The 18,054-nt window shown below is 38.8% G+C and overlaps 1 protein-coding gene across 2 annotated transcripts in view; it reads right to left on the bottom strand.

Moving 5' to 3' along the window:
* The window catches only part of agbl4 (AGBL carboxypeptidase 4), a 327,718-nt gene that overhangs the window by 65,962 nt on the left and 243,702 nt on the right, over positions 1-18,054 (bottom strand). The window lies entirely within an intron of this gene.

Here is an 18,054-nt window from a genome sequence, read left to right as displayed (position 1 = left end):
CGATAGTGTTTTACCTTGGTGTTAATTTTAATGAATCTTAATGACTCATTTGCTGTCTTCTCCACAGGTTTCTGCTCATCCTGACAAAACTGTAGGTGAAGAACCAATGGGATCACTGTCCTCGTGTCATGAACCACAGGTGAACAGCTGTCCGACTTGGAAATCTTTGTAATTTGTCTTACAAGTATTTTAGTGGACATGGGCTTTTGAGAGAGTAGACACAGTCCCAACAATGCTTGTTCCTGTCAGGGCACAGCATTATGAGGACTGTGTGTAGATGACCCGAAGAGTAATATTGTTGGCAACCATTGGGACTTTGTTTTAAATATTATTGCCAATCAACTTGTGTAGCTTTGTCATATCCCAATATACAGTGTTACTTAATAGTGTTCTAACTTGAAGTCAATATTAAATTAATCTTAATGACTCATTTGCTGTCTTCTCCACAGGTTTCTGCTCACCCTGACAAAACTGTAGGTGAAGAACCAATGGAATCACTGTCCTCGTCTCTTGAACCACAGGTGAACAGCTGTCCGACTTGGAAATCTTTGTAATTTGTCTGACAGGTATTTTAGTGGACATGAGTTTTTGAGAGAGTAGACACAGTCCCAACAATGCTTGTTCCTGTCAGGTCACAGCATTATGAGGACTGTGTGTAGATGACCCGAAGAGTAATATTGTTGGCAATCACAAGGACCTTGCTTAAAATACTATAGCCAAACAACTTGTCTAGCTTTACATAGCTCGATGGACAGTATTACTCGATAGTGTTTTACCTTGGTGTTAATTTTAAATGAATCTTAATGACTCATTTGCTGTCTTCTCCACAGGTTTCTGCTCATCCTGACAAAACTGTAGGTGAAGAACCAATGGGATCACTGTCCTCGTGTCATGAACCACAGGTGAACAGCTGTCCGACTTGGAAATCTTTGTAATTTGTCTTACAAGTATTTTAGTGGACATGGGCTTTTGAGAGAGTAGACACAGTCCCAACAATGCTTGTTCCTGTCAGGGCACAGCATTATGAGGACTGTGTGTAGATGACCCGAAGAGTAATATTGTTGGCAACCATTGGGACTTTGTTTTAAATATTATTGCCAATCAACTTGTGTAGCTTTGTCATATCCCAATATACAGTGTTACTCAATAGTGTTCTAACTTGAAGTCAATATTAAATTAATCTTAATGACTCATTTGCTGTCTTCTCCACAGGTTTCTGCTCACCCTGACAAAACTGTAGGTGAAGAACCAATGGGATCACTGTCCTCGTCTCTTGAACCACAGGTGAACAGCTGTCCGACTTGGAAATCTTTGTAATTTGTCTGACAGGTATTTTAGTGGACATGAGTTTTTGAGAGAGTAGACACAGTCCCAACAATGCTTGTTCCTGTCAGGGCACAGCATTATGAGGACTGTGTGTAGATGACCCGAAGAGTAATATTGTTGGCAACCATTGGGACTTTGTTTTAAATATTATTGCCAATCAACTTGTGTAGCTTTGTCATATCCCAATATACAGTGTTACTCAATAGTGTTCTAACTTGAAGTCAATATTAAATTAATCTTAATGACTCATTTGCTGTCTTCTCCACAGGTTTCTGCTCACCCTGACAAAACTGTAGGTGAAGAACCAATGGATCACTGTCCTCGTCTCTTGAACCACAGGTGAACAGCTGTCCGACTTGGAAATCTTTGCAATTTGTCTGACAGGTATTTTAGTGGACATGAGTTTTTGAGAGAGTAGACACAGTCCCAACAATGCTTGTTCCTGTCAGGGCACAGCATTATGAGGACTGTGTGTAGATGACCCGAAGAGTAATATTGTTGGCAACCATTGGGACTTTGTTTTAAATATTATTGCCAATCAACTTGTCTAGCTTTGCTATAGCCCAATATACAGTGTTACTCAATAGTGTTCTAACTTGAAGTCAATATTAAATTAATCTTAATGACTCATTTGCTGTCTTCTCCACAGGTTTCTGCTCACCCTGACAAAACTGTAGGTGAAGAACCAATGGGATCACTGTCCTCGTCTCTTGAACCACAGGTGAACAGCTGTCCGACTTGGAAATCTTTGTAATTTGTCTGACAGGTATTTTAGTGGACATGAGTTTTTGAGAGAGTAGACACAGTCCCAACAATGCTTGTTCCTGTCAGGGCACAGCATTATGAGGACTGTGTGTAGATGACCCGAAGAGTAATATTGTTGGCAACCATTGGGACTTTGTTTTAAATATTATTGCCAATCAACTTGTCTAGCTTTGCTATAGCCCAATATACAGTGTTACTCAATAGTGTTCTAACTTGAAGTCAATATTAAATTAATCTTAATGACTCATTTGCTGTCTTCTCCACAGGTTTCTGCTCACCCTGACAAAACTGTAGGTGAAGAACCAATGGGATCACTGTCCTCGTCTCTTGAACCACAGGTGAACAGCTGTCCGACTTGGAAATCTTTGTAATTTGTCTGACAGGTATTTTAGTGGACATGAGTTTTTGAGAGAGTAGACACAGTCCCAACAATGCTTGTTCCTGTCAGGGCACAGCATTATGAGGACTGTGTGTAGATGACCCGAAGAGTAATATTGTTGGCAACCATTGGGACTTTGTTTTAAATATTATTGCCAATCAACTTGTGTAGCTTTGTCATATCCCAATATACAGTGTTACTCAATAGTGTTCTAACTTGAAGTCAATATTAAATTAATCTTAATGACTCATTTGCTGTCTTCTCCACAGGTTTCTGCTCACCCTGACAAAACTGTAGGTGAAGAACCAATGGGATCACTGTCCTCGTCTCTTGAACCACAGGTGAACAGCTGTCCGACTTGGAAATCTTTGTAATTTGTCTGACAGGTATTTTAGTGGACATGAGTTTTTGAGAGAGTAGACACAGTCCCAACAATGCTTGTTCCTGTCAGGGCACAGCATTATGAGGACTGTGTGTAGATGACCCGAAGAGTAATATTGTTGGCAACCATTGGGACTTTGTTTTAAATATTATTGCCAATCAACTTGTGTAGCTTTGTCATATCCCAATATACAGTGTTACTCAATAGTGTTCTAACTTGAAGTCAATATTAAATTAATCTTAATGACTCATTTGCTGTCTTCTCCACAGGTTTCTGCTCACCCTGACAAAACTGTAGGTGAAGAACCAATGGGATCACTGTCCTCGTCTCTTGAACCACAGGTGAACAGCTGTCCGACTTGGAAATCTTTGTAATTTGTCTGACAGGTATTTTAGTGGACATGAGTTTTTGAGAGAGTAGACACAGTCCCAACAATGCTTGTTCCTGTCAGGGCACAGCATTATGAGGACTGTGTGTAGATGACCCGAAGAGTAATATTGTTGGCAACCATTGGGACTTTGTTTTAAATATTATTGCCAATCAACTTGTGTAGCTTTGTCATATCCCAATATACAGTGTTACTCAATAGTGTTCTAACTTGAAGTCAATATTAAATTAATCTTAATGACTCATTTGCTGTCTTCTCCACAGGTTTCTGCTCACCCTGACAAAACTGTAGGTGAAGAACCAATGGGATCACTGTCCTCGTCTCTTGAACCACAGGTGAACAGCTGTCCGACTTGGAAATCTTTGTAATTTGTCTGACAGGTATTTTAGTGGACATGAGTTTTTGAGAGAGTAGACACAGTCCCAACAATGCTTGTTCCTGTCAGGGCACAGCATTATGAGGACTGTGTGTAGATGACCCGAAGAGTAATATTGTTGGCAACCATTGGGACTTTGTTTTAAATATTATTGCCAATCAACTTGTCTAGCTTTGCCATAGCCCAATATACAGTGTTACTCAATAGTGTTCTAACTTGAAGTCAATATTAAATTAATCTTAATGACTCATTTGCTGTCTTCTCCACAGGTTTCTGCTCACCCTGACAAAACTGTAGGTGAAGAACCAATGGGATCACTGTCCTCGTCTCTTGAACCACAGGTGAACAGCTGTCCGACTTGGAAATCTTTGCAATTTGTCTGACAGGTATTTTAGTGGACATGAGTTTTTGAGAGAGTAGACACAGTCCCAACAATGCTTGTTCCTGTCAGGGCACAGCATTATGAGGACTGTGTGTAGATGACCCGAAGAGTAATATTGTTGGCAACCATTGGGACTTTGTTTTAAATATTATTGCCAATCAACTTGTCTAGCTTTGCCATAGCCCAATATACAGTGTTACTCAATAGTGTTCTAACTTGAAGTCAATATTAAATTAATCTTAATGACTCATTTGCTGTCTTCTCCACAGGTTTCTGCTCACCCTGACAAAACTGTAGGTGAAGAACCAATGGGATCACTGTCCTCGTGTCATGAACCACAGGTGAACAGCTGTCCGACTTGGAAATCTTTGTAATTTGTCTGACAGGTATTTTAGTGGACATGGGTTTTTGAGAGAGTAGACACAGTCCCAACAATGCTTGTTCCTGTCAGGGCACAGCATTATGAGGACTGTGTGTAGATGACCCGAAGAGTAATATTGTTGGCAACCATTGGGACTTTGTTTTAAATATTATTGCCAATCAACTTGTCTAGCTTTGCCATAGCCCAATATACAGTGTTACTCAATAGTGTTCTAACTTGAAGTCAATATTAAATTAATCTTAATGACTCATTTGCTGTCTTCTCCACAGGTTTCTGCTCACCCTGACAAAACTGTAGGTGAAGAACCAATGGGATCACTGTCCTCGTCTCTTGAACCACAGGTGAACAGCTGTCCGACTTGGAAATCTTTGCAATTTGTCTGACAGGTATTTTAGTGGACATGAGTTTTTGAGAGAGTAGACACAGTCCCAACAATGCTTGTTCCTGTCAGGGCACAGCATTATGAGGACTGTGTGTAGATGACCCGAAGAGTAATATTGTTGGCAACCATTGGGACTTTGTTTTAAATATTATTGCCAATCAACTTGTCTAGCTTTGCCATAGCCCAATATACAGTGTTACTCAATAGTGTTCTAACTTGAAGTCAATATTAAATTAATCTTAATGACTCATTTGCTGTCTTCTCCACAGGTTTCTGCTCACCCTGACAAAACTGTAGGTGAAGAACCAATGGGATCACTGTCCTCGTCTCTTGAACCACAGGTGAACAGCTGTCCGACTTGGAAATCTTTGTAATTTGTCTGACAGGTATTTTAGTGGACATGAGTTTTTGAGAGAGTAGACACAGTCCCAACAATGCTTGTTCCTGTCAGGGCACAGCATTATGAGGACTGTGTGTAGATGACCCGAAGAGTAATATTGTTGGCAACCATTGGGACTTTGTTTTAAATATTATTGCCAATCAACTTGTGTAGCTTTGTCATATCCCAATATACAGTGTTACTCAATAGTGTTCTAACTTGAAGTCAATATTAAATTAATCTTAATGACTCATTTGCTGTCTTCTCCACAGGTTTCTGCTCACCCTGACAAAACTGTAGGTGAAGAACCAATGGGATCACTGTCCTCGTCTCTTGAACCACAGGTGAACAGCTGTCCGACTTGGAAATCTTTGCAATTTGTCTGACAGGTATTTTAGTGGACATGAGTTTTTGAGAGAGTAGACACAGTCCCAACAATGCTTGTTCCTGTCAGGGCACAGCATTATGAGGACTGTGTGTAGATGACCCGAAGAGTAATATTGTTGGCAACCATTGGGACTTTGTTTTAAATATTATTGCCAATCAACTTGTCTAGCTTTGCCATAGCCCAATATACAGTGTTACTCAATAGTGTTCTAACTTGAAGTCAATATTAAATTAATCTTAATGACTCATTTGCTGTCTTCTCCACAGGTTTCTGCTCACCCTGACAAAACTGTAGGTGAAGAACCAATGGGATCACTGTCCTCGTGTCATGAACCACAGGTGAACAGCTGTCCGACTTGGAAATCTTTGTAATTTGTCTGACAGGTATTTTAGTGGACATGGGTTTTTGAGAGAGTAGACACAGTCCCAACAATGCTTGTTCCTGTCAGGGCACAGCATTATGAGGACTGTGTGTAGATGACCCGAAGAGTAATATTGTTGGCAACCATTGGGACTTTGTTTTAAATATTATTGCCAATCAACTTGTCTAGCTTTGCCATAGCCCAATATACAGTGTTACTCAATAGTGTTCTAACTTGAAGTCAATATTAAATTAATCTTAATGACTCATTTGCTGTCTTCTCCACAGGTTTCTGCTCACCCTGACAAAACTGTAGGTGAAGAACCAATGGGATCACTGTCCTCGTCTCTTGAACCACAGGTGAACAGCTGTCCGACTTGGAAATCTTTGTAATTTGTCTGACAGGTATTTTAGTGGACATGGATTTTTGAAAGCGTAGACACAGTCCCAGCAATGCTTGTTCCTGTCAGGGCACAGCATTATGAGGACTGTGTGTAGATCACCCGAAGAGTAATATTGTTGGCAACCATTGGGACTTTGTTTTAAATATTATTGCCAAACAACTTTCCTAGCTTTAACAAGCATGACCTGGTTCTATAAAAGGTCATAAAGCTTGCAGTGTAGTATAAAATTAAGCTTTGTGTGACAGTTTATATTTGACATGCCAGGGTTGTAGCTTCATGATTTCTAAGTGTTATAAATGCCGTGTATCACAACTTAGTAATCAATTTAATAATAAAAAATGGGAAATATTTGATTCATGTCATGACTAAATGCACGTTGAGAAATCTAATTGTCAAAGGGTAACAAACACATACAGAACTGGAATGTACAACTTTATCATAATTATACTTTTATAGCAGACTCCTACATATGATTTATATTTTATTGTCTCTCTTGTTTGTAGATTATCCTGAAAAGGACCATCTTCAGAAAATCAAGAACAACCCTGGTCTCCTACAGAAATTGCAGCAGTGTTGAAACAATTTCAGAAACACATTGACACTGGGAAGCTGGCAAGTTTTGTTGAAATTCAACAGTGTCAACAGGTTGAACATCCTGCTTTAATAAATTGCTCAATTCAGAACATAAGAGACTTTGTTAGATATCGTGGTGTTTCCACAAAAAAGAAAAAAGAAAAAGCCAAAAATGTCAGATATATCTTGAGCCAAGATGCTCTTATCAAGAACTATCAAGCATTCTTTTGTTTTGAAAAATAAAAACCCAGAAGTTCAACTCTTAGGTGTGTATAAACGGCTCAATGTATTAGAGAATATGTACTGTTAAAAGTAACATTTAAAGGAAAAGTTGTTTTATTTTTAACCTCCACCTTTTTTGGTTTTGTTTGCTTGTTTAGTTTTGGAGTAGTTTTCTATAATGTACTCTGATTTCTAAGTTGGTCCAAGATTGATGTTGTGCGAAGAGACTCAACAAAACTTGAACTCTTAACCATTTTCAAAGTAATTCAGAGGATTGATTTTCAGGTTGTTGAAAAAGACAAAAATTGTTCTAGTAATATGTTTTCTTAAAGGCATCACAATTAGGTTTTTTTTAAGTTGAGCTTCACCTTTAGTTGAAATGAGGCACAATGCTTTGTAGAGCTCTTTGGTGATCGCCTTTATTTGAAAGGACTTCAGGATTAATGTGAGTAGAATAGTGTTCTTAAAACCTGCTTCAAAGAAAGATTTTTTTGCTTCTGAATCTTTAAGTAGGATTTTTTTTGTTTTGTTTGAGTCATGTGTATTGTGTGGTATCTAGAAGAACTTTGGTTTAAGTTCATTATTTACTAAAGTCAAACTCTTTTGGAAAAACTAAGCCTGATAGGAGCCTGTGTTTTGGTTTGCTCCAAAAAATAAAAATTGCAAAAGACAATGTCGTTTGTTTAATCCATAATACATTTTAATTTGTATAGGTCTAAACATTACCCCATTGGTAATGAACAAGCACTATACAAGCACCATATTTCTATTTAATTATTAATTTTTTCATATTTGAACTGAGATTTTTGTAGTCTGTGCCTGTGTTCATGACAAATTAACACTACCATTATTGCAGGGTGTGAATTAATCCATTTGATGCTCATTTGGGTACTTTAGTATATTTTAGGGACATTCTTTGAAGTCTTATTTTAAATGTCCTTGCAATTCTCATTGGTACTCATAATGTATTGTTATGCAAGGGGTGTGGCTTATCTATCTAATTACTGATGTCCTGTTAATGTTGCATAAAGTCAGGTCATTATATTTAGAGTTGTGTAGTGTGTAAACACAATTTTAACTGAGATCTTTGTTGAGTGGCTCATTAAAGATTTTTTGAGACATTCAGCCGGTCTGTAGAGCAAGTGGAAAGGGGTGCTCCCATAATTCACCACTGTGACTGGTTCGGAAAAATTGTCCTTACAATTCACCGGGACCTGTATAGGTGTGTGTGTGTGTGTGTGTGTAACTCATAGCCATTGACAAGGGGGTTCACATTGACACTGAGCAGGGGAGACAGGTGTCAGTTTGGTCTTCAGCCACAAATCCCGTCACAGCGATAAGTACACTTAGAAACAGAGTTGTGTAAGGACTTCAAGGTTGATGGAGCAGAGCAGACATTTTAAAGAAACATCAATATCAGTTTGGGCTGTTAAACACAGTAATTCTGTTTCTGCATTTAGCAAACAAAGACTGTGCAGCTTGGTTTTATACAACCCAAAAAGTAACTCCAGCTGCACCAGAACAAATAGTCTAACTTACTCAGATTCGCATGTTGGGATATTGTATTATGCTAATATTCTTTACTTTGCTGTTCGATCCTATTGTTAAAAAACATTCTTTGTCCACTAAAAGTTAAACAACAACTTTTCTATGATGTAGTTTTGTTTTGATTGGTGCCTGCATGATTAGCAGAAACTCTCATAGGAAGACAGAAGCAGATGAATGCCGGGTTCACTTTAAAGGGGATCAACTATTGGACAGGAGTTGCTGACTGTTTTAGCATTTTGAACACTACTTGAGTGCAGCAATACTTCATGTTTATGCAATGAGTATTTCTAGTTACATATTGCATAAATAACCACCAGGAGGGTAATACAAGAATACACTGGAAACATTGGAGTTTCTAACTCTGATTGATTCGGCTTTTACACGTTTTGAATGTTTTAACAGGCATCGAGTTTTATGACATTAATATGATTTTACTCAGTAGACTTTATCAGTGGAGCTTATCTACTCAAGTATTCAAATAGAAACAATCAGTGTCATATGAAAAGCTATTAAATATCTCATAACAAGTATTTTGAGAAATGCATGTGTGAAAATAATGTGTACAAAAGGAAACCTTGACATGTTCCTTACTTTGCCAACATTTGTTGTATCCGATTAAATGTTTTTTCTTAGTTCTAACTTTGGGCTAATAATTTCTCACATCCTGTAACTCGGGATTGACAAGAAGAAGAAAAACTGCTTACCAGCTGGGATGTGAGGAGAATTGTTGCATTTGTGAATTTTTAGCAATATTTATCCAAAGTTAGAGTAGCAGCATACCAAGTAAGCTCAGGTCAGCAACTGAAAATGCCAAATGTTTGAATAGTACACTACATAGTGAGCTAAAAAAACATTACCTACAGTTAAAAAGGGCTAAAGCTGCTATTAACTTTTTACTTTTAATGTGTACAGAAAGTACTGCTGGCTCAGTTTTCCTGCTTCTTTTGTCTTCTCAAACCCCCAGTCGGTCGTGGCAGGTGGCAGATTCACACTAACACTGGTTCTGCTGGTCTCTTCCAGTTAAAGGGGAGTTTTTCCTTTCCGCTGTTGCTGCATACTTGCTCAGTTTGAGGGATTGCTGTAAAGTCAACAACACAAGCAATTGTTTAAGTGCTTGTCCAGGAGTGACTTGATGCGATCTGCTGGGTTTCCTTAGACAGAAAACTTTTTAATCCATTTAAATAATAAACTGAACTTGACTGCATTGTGTAATAACCAGGATCTACTAAGGGATGACATTGACCTGTTATGTAGGATTCTACTGAACTGAGTTTTTTCTTTTGTAAATTGCCTTGAGATGACATTTGTGAGTTGACATGAAGCCACCAGTGAAACAATCCAGTGGACTTGTCAGGTACTGCCACCCCTTACCTGGAGGAACTGAACCTGCCTCCGATAAAGTTGTCAGAAATTATCATCGTCAACTGGGTTAATGTGAGATAAAACTCAAGGTAATCTGTCACCATTGTTAGTGGCGTCAGAAACCTAGTCAAAGTAAATTGCAAGTTCAGTGCAATTTTGAGAACAGTTGCAAGAAATTCAACATGACACTGCACTTTCAAGCAGAAAGAGCATCTGAGACGAGAAGACATAATGAGCCTGCAGTTCCAGTTTGAAAGGCCAGGTTGGTGCTTTTCAGGCGTTTTACGCTGCACAGAAATGGGAGTGACTCCAGTTACTGTGGGTGCAATAAGGGAAACGATTTGACTTTGTGATTCACAGAGCTGAAATAAGCAGAAATCTTATCTTGCTACCTGCTGACTGTTTTGACTTGGAGAGGAAGGGCATGACCCCGGCTCCCTTCATGCAAGAACCACCACTAAACCAGACAGTACACATAATAAGTAGGCCTGTCGCAATAAACAATAAATCAATTAATCGCAAGATAAATAAAAATTATCTACCTCATTTTAATTTATTGGCTTTATCGTTTCTTTCTGCCCTTCTCTCTATTGATGACACTGGATGAAAAAAGGCTCAACTCCGGTTGCCTTTTCCATCTTCTTCATTTCCTTAGCATCCTGGAGGAGTGAACTATTACATCAGGTAGTCGGATTTGCCCATCTTCTCTATCTAAAGGTAATGATTATTGAAGAGCAATGCAGTGTGCAGACTTCATAATCTGTACTCTTTTGATTGAATCTAGTTTTTATTTCCACTTTTTTTTTCATGTTGTTTTAATTCAAGTGCATTTTTTGTTAACAGAGACTGAGAATCCATTTTATTTTATTTTTTTAAAGTTACAGTTTTATGTGTTTTTTTGAAAATGAAGTGTATGTATTTTTGGCAGGATGTGCTTGCTTTATTATGTCATTACCATTACATTAGTTTAAACTGGTATTCAAAAAATATTATCGTTTATCGCAATTTGTTATCGTGACAGGTCTAAAAGTACTGAGAGGTGAACGCCCATCAACAGCAACATGAGTAATCTGTGTTAAAACAGGGGCAAAACATAACGATTCATTCCACAGATCTTATTCTCCAATAATCTCAGAATAATTTTTGCTCTGTGTTCAAAAACATAAAAGTAATCAGCCATCGATGTTATACATATTGATTTTGATAATTACCTACAGTCTCAGTATCACCAGGTATGATTAAACATACCTGCCTGTGAACCTGCTTGTGTCTCTCCATTCAGTCCACATGCATTTCATACGGAAAGGGCATTGGAAAGCGTTCTGCCCAGATTTGCTAAGAATGTGGTAATCTCTCACACCTAAATGTAACAGCCCAACACCGGGAAGTCACCTTATTGCTCAATCAGCTCCAAACCCTGCTTGGCTCTCCCCGACAGAGAGAAAAATTCAGATAAACTCCCAGAACTTTTCTGAAGTCGCCCCTCCTGCTCCGGCTGATTCGCCACGTCCGTTTAGTCAGCTTCACATTACCATTTAAATAAAGAGGCTTGCTAAATGACCACTGAGAGAACATAAAAGACAAATTAAATAGTTTTTCTTTCTCAGGGCACTTTCTGTCTTTCTCTTTCTAGCATGAGCTCCTCATCATTTTTAATTTGTTTGGTCTGAGGGGGGCATGGCTGATAAAAAATATGCAGAGAAGTCCAAATGCAAAAAGGATCTATTCATCTTTGATTATGAGGGATTATGGAGGAAATCTAATCTGTTCAGAGAACAATGACTCACTCAGACAAACAGACATTAAACAACTCAGGTATGTTAATTTCTCAAAGAGAATTGATTATAAGCCACGGCGACAACAAACAAAGGAAATGGCAGGAATAACCACAAGGCATTAGGTTGGTTTCATATCAGACCTTATGATGAAAAGAAGCAACGTCCTAAAGTAGAACTGCATCAAATCAATCACAACAAAAGCAAAGCTACGAGGCACAGCTTCTATAAACTCAGTGTATACTTTCAGTGCTCAATTCTTTGTTTACTAAAAAAAAGACAAATCAAAAAACAATAAAACCAAAATACAGCTTACAATTAATGGTATCTGACAATTTTTAAAATGCGCAGCTGAAGTGAATATGTTCAAATTAAAAATAACATGCAAATTCTGGAGGAAAACTTGTAATTACAACAATTAACACTCATTTTTAATAATGAGGATTAATGACATGCACTGAATGCTATATGGTCCTTCACATTTTTTTGACACACCCAGAAAAGATGTGTAGAAAGTGTAAAACTTAATTGTCTTACTGTTTTGTAAGTATGTTTTTAGTATTGTTTTATGGGACAGTGAACGTGTCACACTTTTATGCAAGGTAAAACAGTCAGTGTAGAGCTTGAATAACAGTGTAAATTTCCCGTCGCCTCAAATTAACTCGCATACAAATTAATGTCTAAACAACTGGCAACAAAAGTAAATAAACCCTTATGTGACACTGCCCAAATTGTGCCTGATTAGTCATTTTCTCTGTAACGTATCCGTGGAAAAGGACTAGCATTTGTATTTATCTGCACAAATCACTTTGACTGTCTAAGCTCCAGGCATAAAGGCTTTTAGCTCAGATATGTTTACTGAGATCTTGTTATAATCTTTTTTTTTAATAACACTATTTTCAGTTTCCTGGCAGAATCCATCCTCTTTTTATTACAAATCTGCTGGTATTTCACAGTGTTCACAATTCTGCGAACTAAAACAAATTTCAAATGGACCTTTTAGAAGAGAAACAGGCCCAAAGTGTCACAGATGCTACGGGTCTGTCCTTTACAGCGGGTGTTAGATGCTTTTGCGCACACTAATCCTTTGCTTCATGCCAGACTCACCAGGAACGTTTTTTTTTTTTTTTTTTTCTGGAAAAGCTCAATCTTAATCTCATCTCACCAAAGCACACGGTTAAAGTTAAACTCCCAGTCGTCAAGCCGACAGACTGTATTTTGCATTGGGGGATTCATGTATACGCTGATGAAGTCCTTCCTCTTATTTGAGGTGATTTTTGCACCCCTATAGATGCTGACGTGAACGTCGTTAGCTCGCATGAGTGAAAACACACTTGACATCATGGGCCCGTCATCAAGGAGGTGAGCAGATTGTATCGGACACAGATTGATTGCCCTTGAAATCCAACAAAATTGCTTAGCTTGTAACAAGCTTTATTTCCTACATTAAATTATCATTAAAATGCTATTAGTGCAATTAGTTGATTTCCATTTTAAACAACAGCTCTACAGTGAGAGGCATCAGGAAACAAAGGCGCGCGGGGGAGACGGCGGGGGACGGGGGTGAGGACAGTCGGAGTGAGAGGGAAGGAAAAGTTACAAGACACAGAGGAGCGAGAAGGAGGAGGGGAAAAAATGTATGAAGAGAGGAGAGGTGAGTCAGGAAGGATAGAGGCGACATGAGAGCAGTGGGAGCTGAATATTAAGCAGCTGTAGTGATTAGGGAGGTGCCGTGGAGTGGCACTGTGACAGTGACATTGGCTGCCATTGGCACTCCCTGCCACGGTGATTCACTGGAACCTGCTTCATTTGGGCCATAATTAGCTTAAATGTTCAGAGAATGAAAAATTCATCATCGCTTTGAATCCTGTTAATTGGGGGAGCCATCTGCATTAATAGAAGGCCATTTGGATGTTCTGTGTTTAAGTATGCATGCGGGTGAGCAGCTCTGCATACATGGGGCATGTACGAGTGTGTATCAGAGTGTGTATTTATGTTAAGAGAGGGTAGTTTTGTGCTCACCCCCCAGAAGGGGTGATAAAGTCCAACATTTGTCAGGTTTTTTTTATTTATTTTTTTATCACTGAAGCAGCAACTAAGCACCTATCAGTGATAAGGACCTCTGAAGAAGGCTGAAGGCAGAGGGAAAATTAGCATGTTCAGCTAAGATGTGGTAGCATATCTTATCAGTTCGGTTACAATCTTTTAACAGGCAGGTGAAGAGAGGAAGAAAGCCAACTTATTAGTCATGTGAAAAACAGAAATCATCAGCGCTACGCTGTCGTCTACAGAAAAGCTACGTTTCTTGGTTAAATTCGGGAAAGGGTTTAATTAACGCAGTCAAACAATATTTGAGATCTCTTCTCCAGCACTGCGCCGAGGCTTTAAGGCACCATCTTTGCTTCACATTTTTCTTGCGGGGAGCCAGAGCTTCTTCTAATCATTGAACATGGCCTCGTTTGGTATTTGCTCACATATTTTGAAGGTGTCTAAAAGTTTTTCCTTAGAAATGTTCACTCATTTTTCGTGTACCTTGCTATTTTCAGAGGAAAGTGTTTTATTGGTTGTTAAACCACTTAACTCTGCCCTATGAGTCAGTCGGAAAGAAAATTCTCCTAAACTCCAGGGATGTATCTGTGTAAGGTCGATACATTAACTTGATTTTTCAGCACTGCGCTTGCTAGAAGGATTCCTAATATTTCTTGTTAGATTTAAAACCCTGAATTGTAAAGGTCCGTCTGAAAACTGACACCTGGTTGTTCTACATGTTCCCGACAGAACATTTTACTTTCAGACTGCAAGATTAACTTTTATTTTTCAGATTCCACTTCCATTAAAACAGCTCCCAGTTACAACCTGTTGGACAGATAACCTGTCTACATTTATGGATTATTAACATTTAGATTTTTCTTTATTCTGTAGAAGTTATCCTGGATTTAGGTACTGCGTTGTGCTGGACAAAACAATTAAAGAAGCTATTGCTGCCATCAACTACGTAAATTTTTGTTGTTCATCCCAAAACATGCAACAACTACTGCCTCAGTGCTTCTCTTAAAATTGTATTTCTCCTCCTCCTTCCCACTTTTGCCACATGATTGCTCAGGAACATGTATTGCTGTAAAGTCAATGACTCAATTCAGTTATGGGGGTTTCCCCAAATAGACAAGTTTTTATCAAAATAAATTAAATGCTAAGCTGACTTTGACGGCACTGAATTATAACTGGTATTGAATTGCACTGCAGGTAAATGGGTCTAAGTGTTGCTATATGACTGAACGGTATTGGAGCAAAGTTAACCTAACGTGGATTCTGTATGGATTTGATTTGCAGCTGTACGTTCCCCAGTGCTGTCCTGCAGGTCTTAGAAGAATGCCGTCTTTCTGCAGTGTATCATCACGTTCTGCAGAAACCTTTTAATTGACCCATTTATTCAAACAATTTCTACAACAGCAGGGAAACACTTAACACAGGCAGAACAGGTGGGGTCTTCTGAAACAGGGGCTGGGAACCAACATTGTAAAATATTTTGAGATTAAATTTTCTCCTTCAGATTTAGTGCTGCATAGAACAACTGAATTACATTAAGATGATTTTAAGAATGATGCCTCTTTCAGTGGTCTGTGTCATTCTAACATATTTGAGATTAAGATGTTATTCATTTCCTGGATGTATCTTTTTAGGCCCAACAGTTTGTTTCTTATATTTACTTTGGGAAGATTTCTATCTTATTCACGCCTCTCTTCTTGTTATATTTGTCTAAGCTCAAGATTACTTTTAACGCGCGCCGCAGTGATCCCCAAAAGTAAAATAAAATAAATGAAAAGACAGGCTCATGAACAACACTAAATATTTATCATGCATTCTAATTAGACTTTTAAATGTGCAATAATTTCTACGTTGCACAATTTGCTTGAATGGCGTTGCTCTCATAGGGTAAACGTGCTCTACCAAGGACACTGGGTGTATTTCTTCTCTCTGCTGAGATCTGGAAGATTAAGAGCAGCAGTTGTGGCGGTTAGCTGCTGCAGGAAGCAGTAAGAAATTAAGACTAATGTCATTTATCTCTTTGAAGTGAGGCTGTAGAAAAACCACAATTACACTGAACAACAACAAGCCTGTGTGGAGTTAATGAAAAGCTTGCGAGTTTTGCTAGTTGGTGACTATTGAATGAACGTAGTTCAGCACCAGTGGCTGTTTTTTTTTTAAAGTAAATGTTCTATTTCAAATGAAAATTGTGGTTCTTAGTGGCCTTGATCCAAATTGTGTGTGTATATCTTTTGACAAACTAAGGTCGCATGTAGCATACATCCTCTCTAATCCTCCTTCCACAAGGTAACAAAAGCAATTCCATGTTCCTATTAAACAGAAAACGTTGTCTACTAACATTTACAACTCATATGCAACAAGACACAAAAGATGGACTAGATGACTCGATGTTCCATGAAGCTCTAGAAAGCGATAAAAAAAAATAAATTGCATGTGTGACATTAATACAACCCATTTAACTGAATGCTGCAGTGTAGATGGTGTTTATGCGACAGAAAGGCAAGCTGCAGAGGCTGCAGAGCCCAGCCCAGTCTGGACCAACTCAGCCCAGCCCAGCCCAGTCCAGCCTGACCCATCCAGCACTAATCCATCATCGCCACCACTGAATCATCGCGCTGTCAATAAAGGCGGGTGGTAATACATTACAGACATGTGGCAGCCTTTGGCGATAATGACATTGAGAATTCTCCTTGGGCAGTCGGAAAAGCCTGGGCTCACGACACTCTTGCTTACAGAAGCAATAATATATGGAAATGCATCAGTGTGCAAGAAGAGGGAGTGGACTGGGACCGGAGGAGGGCGGGAGAGTTGAGTGACGCTTGGGCACTTTACAAGCAAAGGATTAGGAAGTAGCCTTCAGTGGCTGCATCTTCATCCATTTCCAATGTAGACTCATCCAAATCCGGGACTCAACGATGAGGCGCGTGTTAAATTTAAGCCTCCACAAACCGGCCGTGTTACAACCGATCTGATATGCCAACACTCCATTTCTGCCTTATCTCGCTTTCATGCTGCTCAGCTGATACCGCAATATGGTTTAGACATGTAATAGGCTAGATAGAGCGCAGAGAGGGAGGCCAGACTCATGACAGATACAAGACCAAATACAGCAGTTAGCAGCAGGTCTGCCATGCTGCTGTGAAGGCAGACATTGACGGCCCCGATGTTCTCCTCTACGTCATACAAACGTGTTTACGATTGCAGTAAGTCAAGAAAGTCTCTAGTTTGGCCAGGCTTTGAATATGTATGTATGTGTGGATGTAGCTCCACATGGATTAATGGATAAAGACAGATGGGTAGATGGATGAACAATCATAAACGGAAAAATGGATGGAAAGGAAGTTTTCCTAAGGAGGTACGATGACATGATGTACGGCTGGATAGAAAAAAATAATAGATGATGGATAAGAAGGTGGAAGGATGGATATCTGAAAGGAGAGCTGGACAGGTTTACGGATGGATGATCATTGGATTGATGGATGCTGGACAAACCAATTGATGATGGACAGAAGAATGGATAAATGATAGGTGGACGAAGAAATGGAAGGACATTTTGATTTTTTTTTTTATATTTAGACAACAGGACATTTCCAAAATACATTTTTCCCCATACACTTGTTTTTACATACCAGGGAAATAGTTAAAGATAAAACCTTTGCAGACTGATTAGGAACTCTGTGCATATTACACATCTATTGTAAAACATATGGCCTAAAAAGATACTGAGAGGTTTAATGGATGTGCTCTTCTCCTGGATGACACGTTGGAAAAGTAAAATCCAGGCACCCACCTGACAATCTGAAACCATAATTTCACTTTCGGGAATTAAATTAAAAGTTTACCGGGTTTCCAAAACTGAGACGTCTGCATTAACCGAGGGGTCACCAAGGTTTTATGAAATCCTTTAAGCGCACAGAGCCACAATTTAAAAAATAATAAAACTCCTTCGACTTCAGTTAGGATGTATTCAGAAGTTAAAATAACACATTCGAGGTCTGAAATAGGTTTTTGCTTTAAGTTACTGACCAGGTTAAACTGATTAAAATACAGAGTGAGATGAAAATACCATCTGTGAAAATGAAGTTACTGCTTTCTTTGAAGACTTCAGACTAATGAAAATGTGTAAGGGAGCAACAGGCACAGCCTCTACGAACTGTCTTTGAAGCATCGGAGAATTTGAAATGAAAACTTTGCTGCCATTATTTGACTGCCTCAAAGTTGCGCACAAAAATTAA

Source organism: Poecilia reticulata, chromosome 4, assembly GCF_904066995.2.
Source record: "Poecilia reticulata chromosome 4, P_reticulata-male-v2, whole genome shotgun sequence".
NCBI lineage: Eukaryota > Metazoa > Chordata > Actinopteri > Cyprinodontiformes > Poeciliidae > Poecilia > Poecilia reticulata.
Note: the sequence above shows the minus strand (reverse complement) of the source record. Positions and strands in the feature narration are given on the sequence as shown.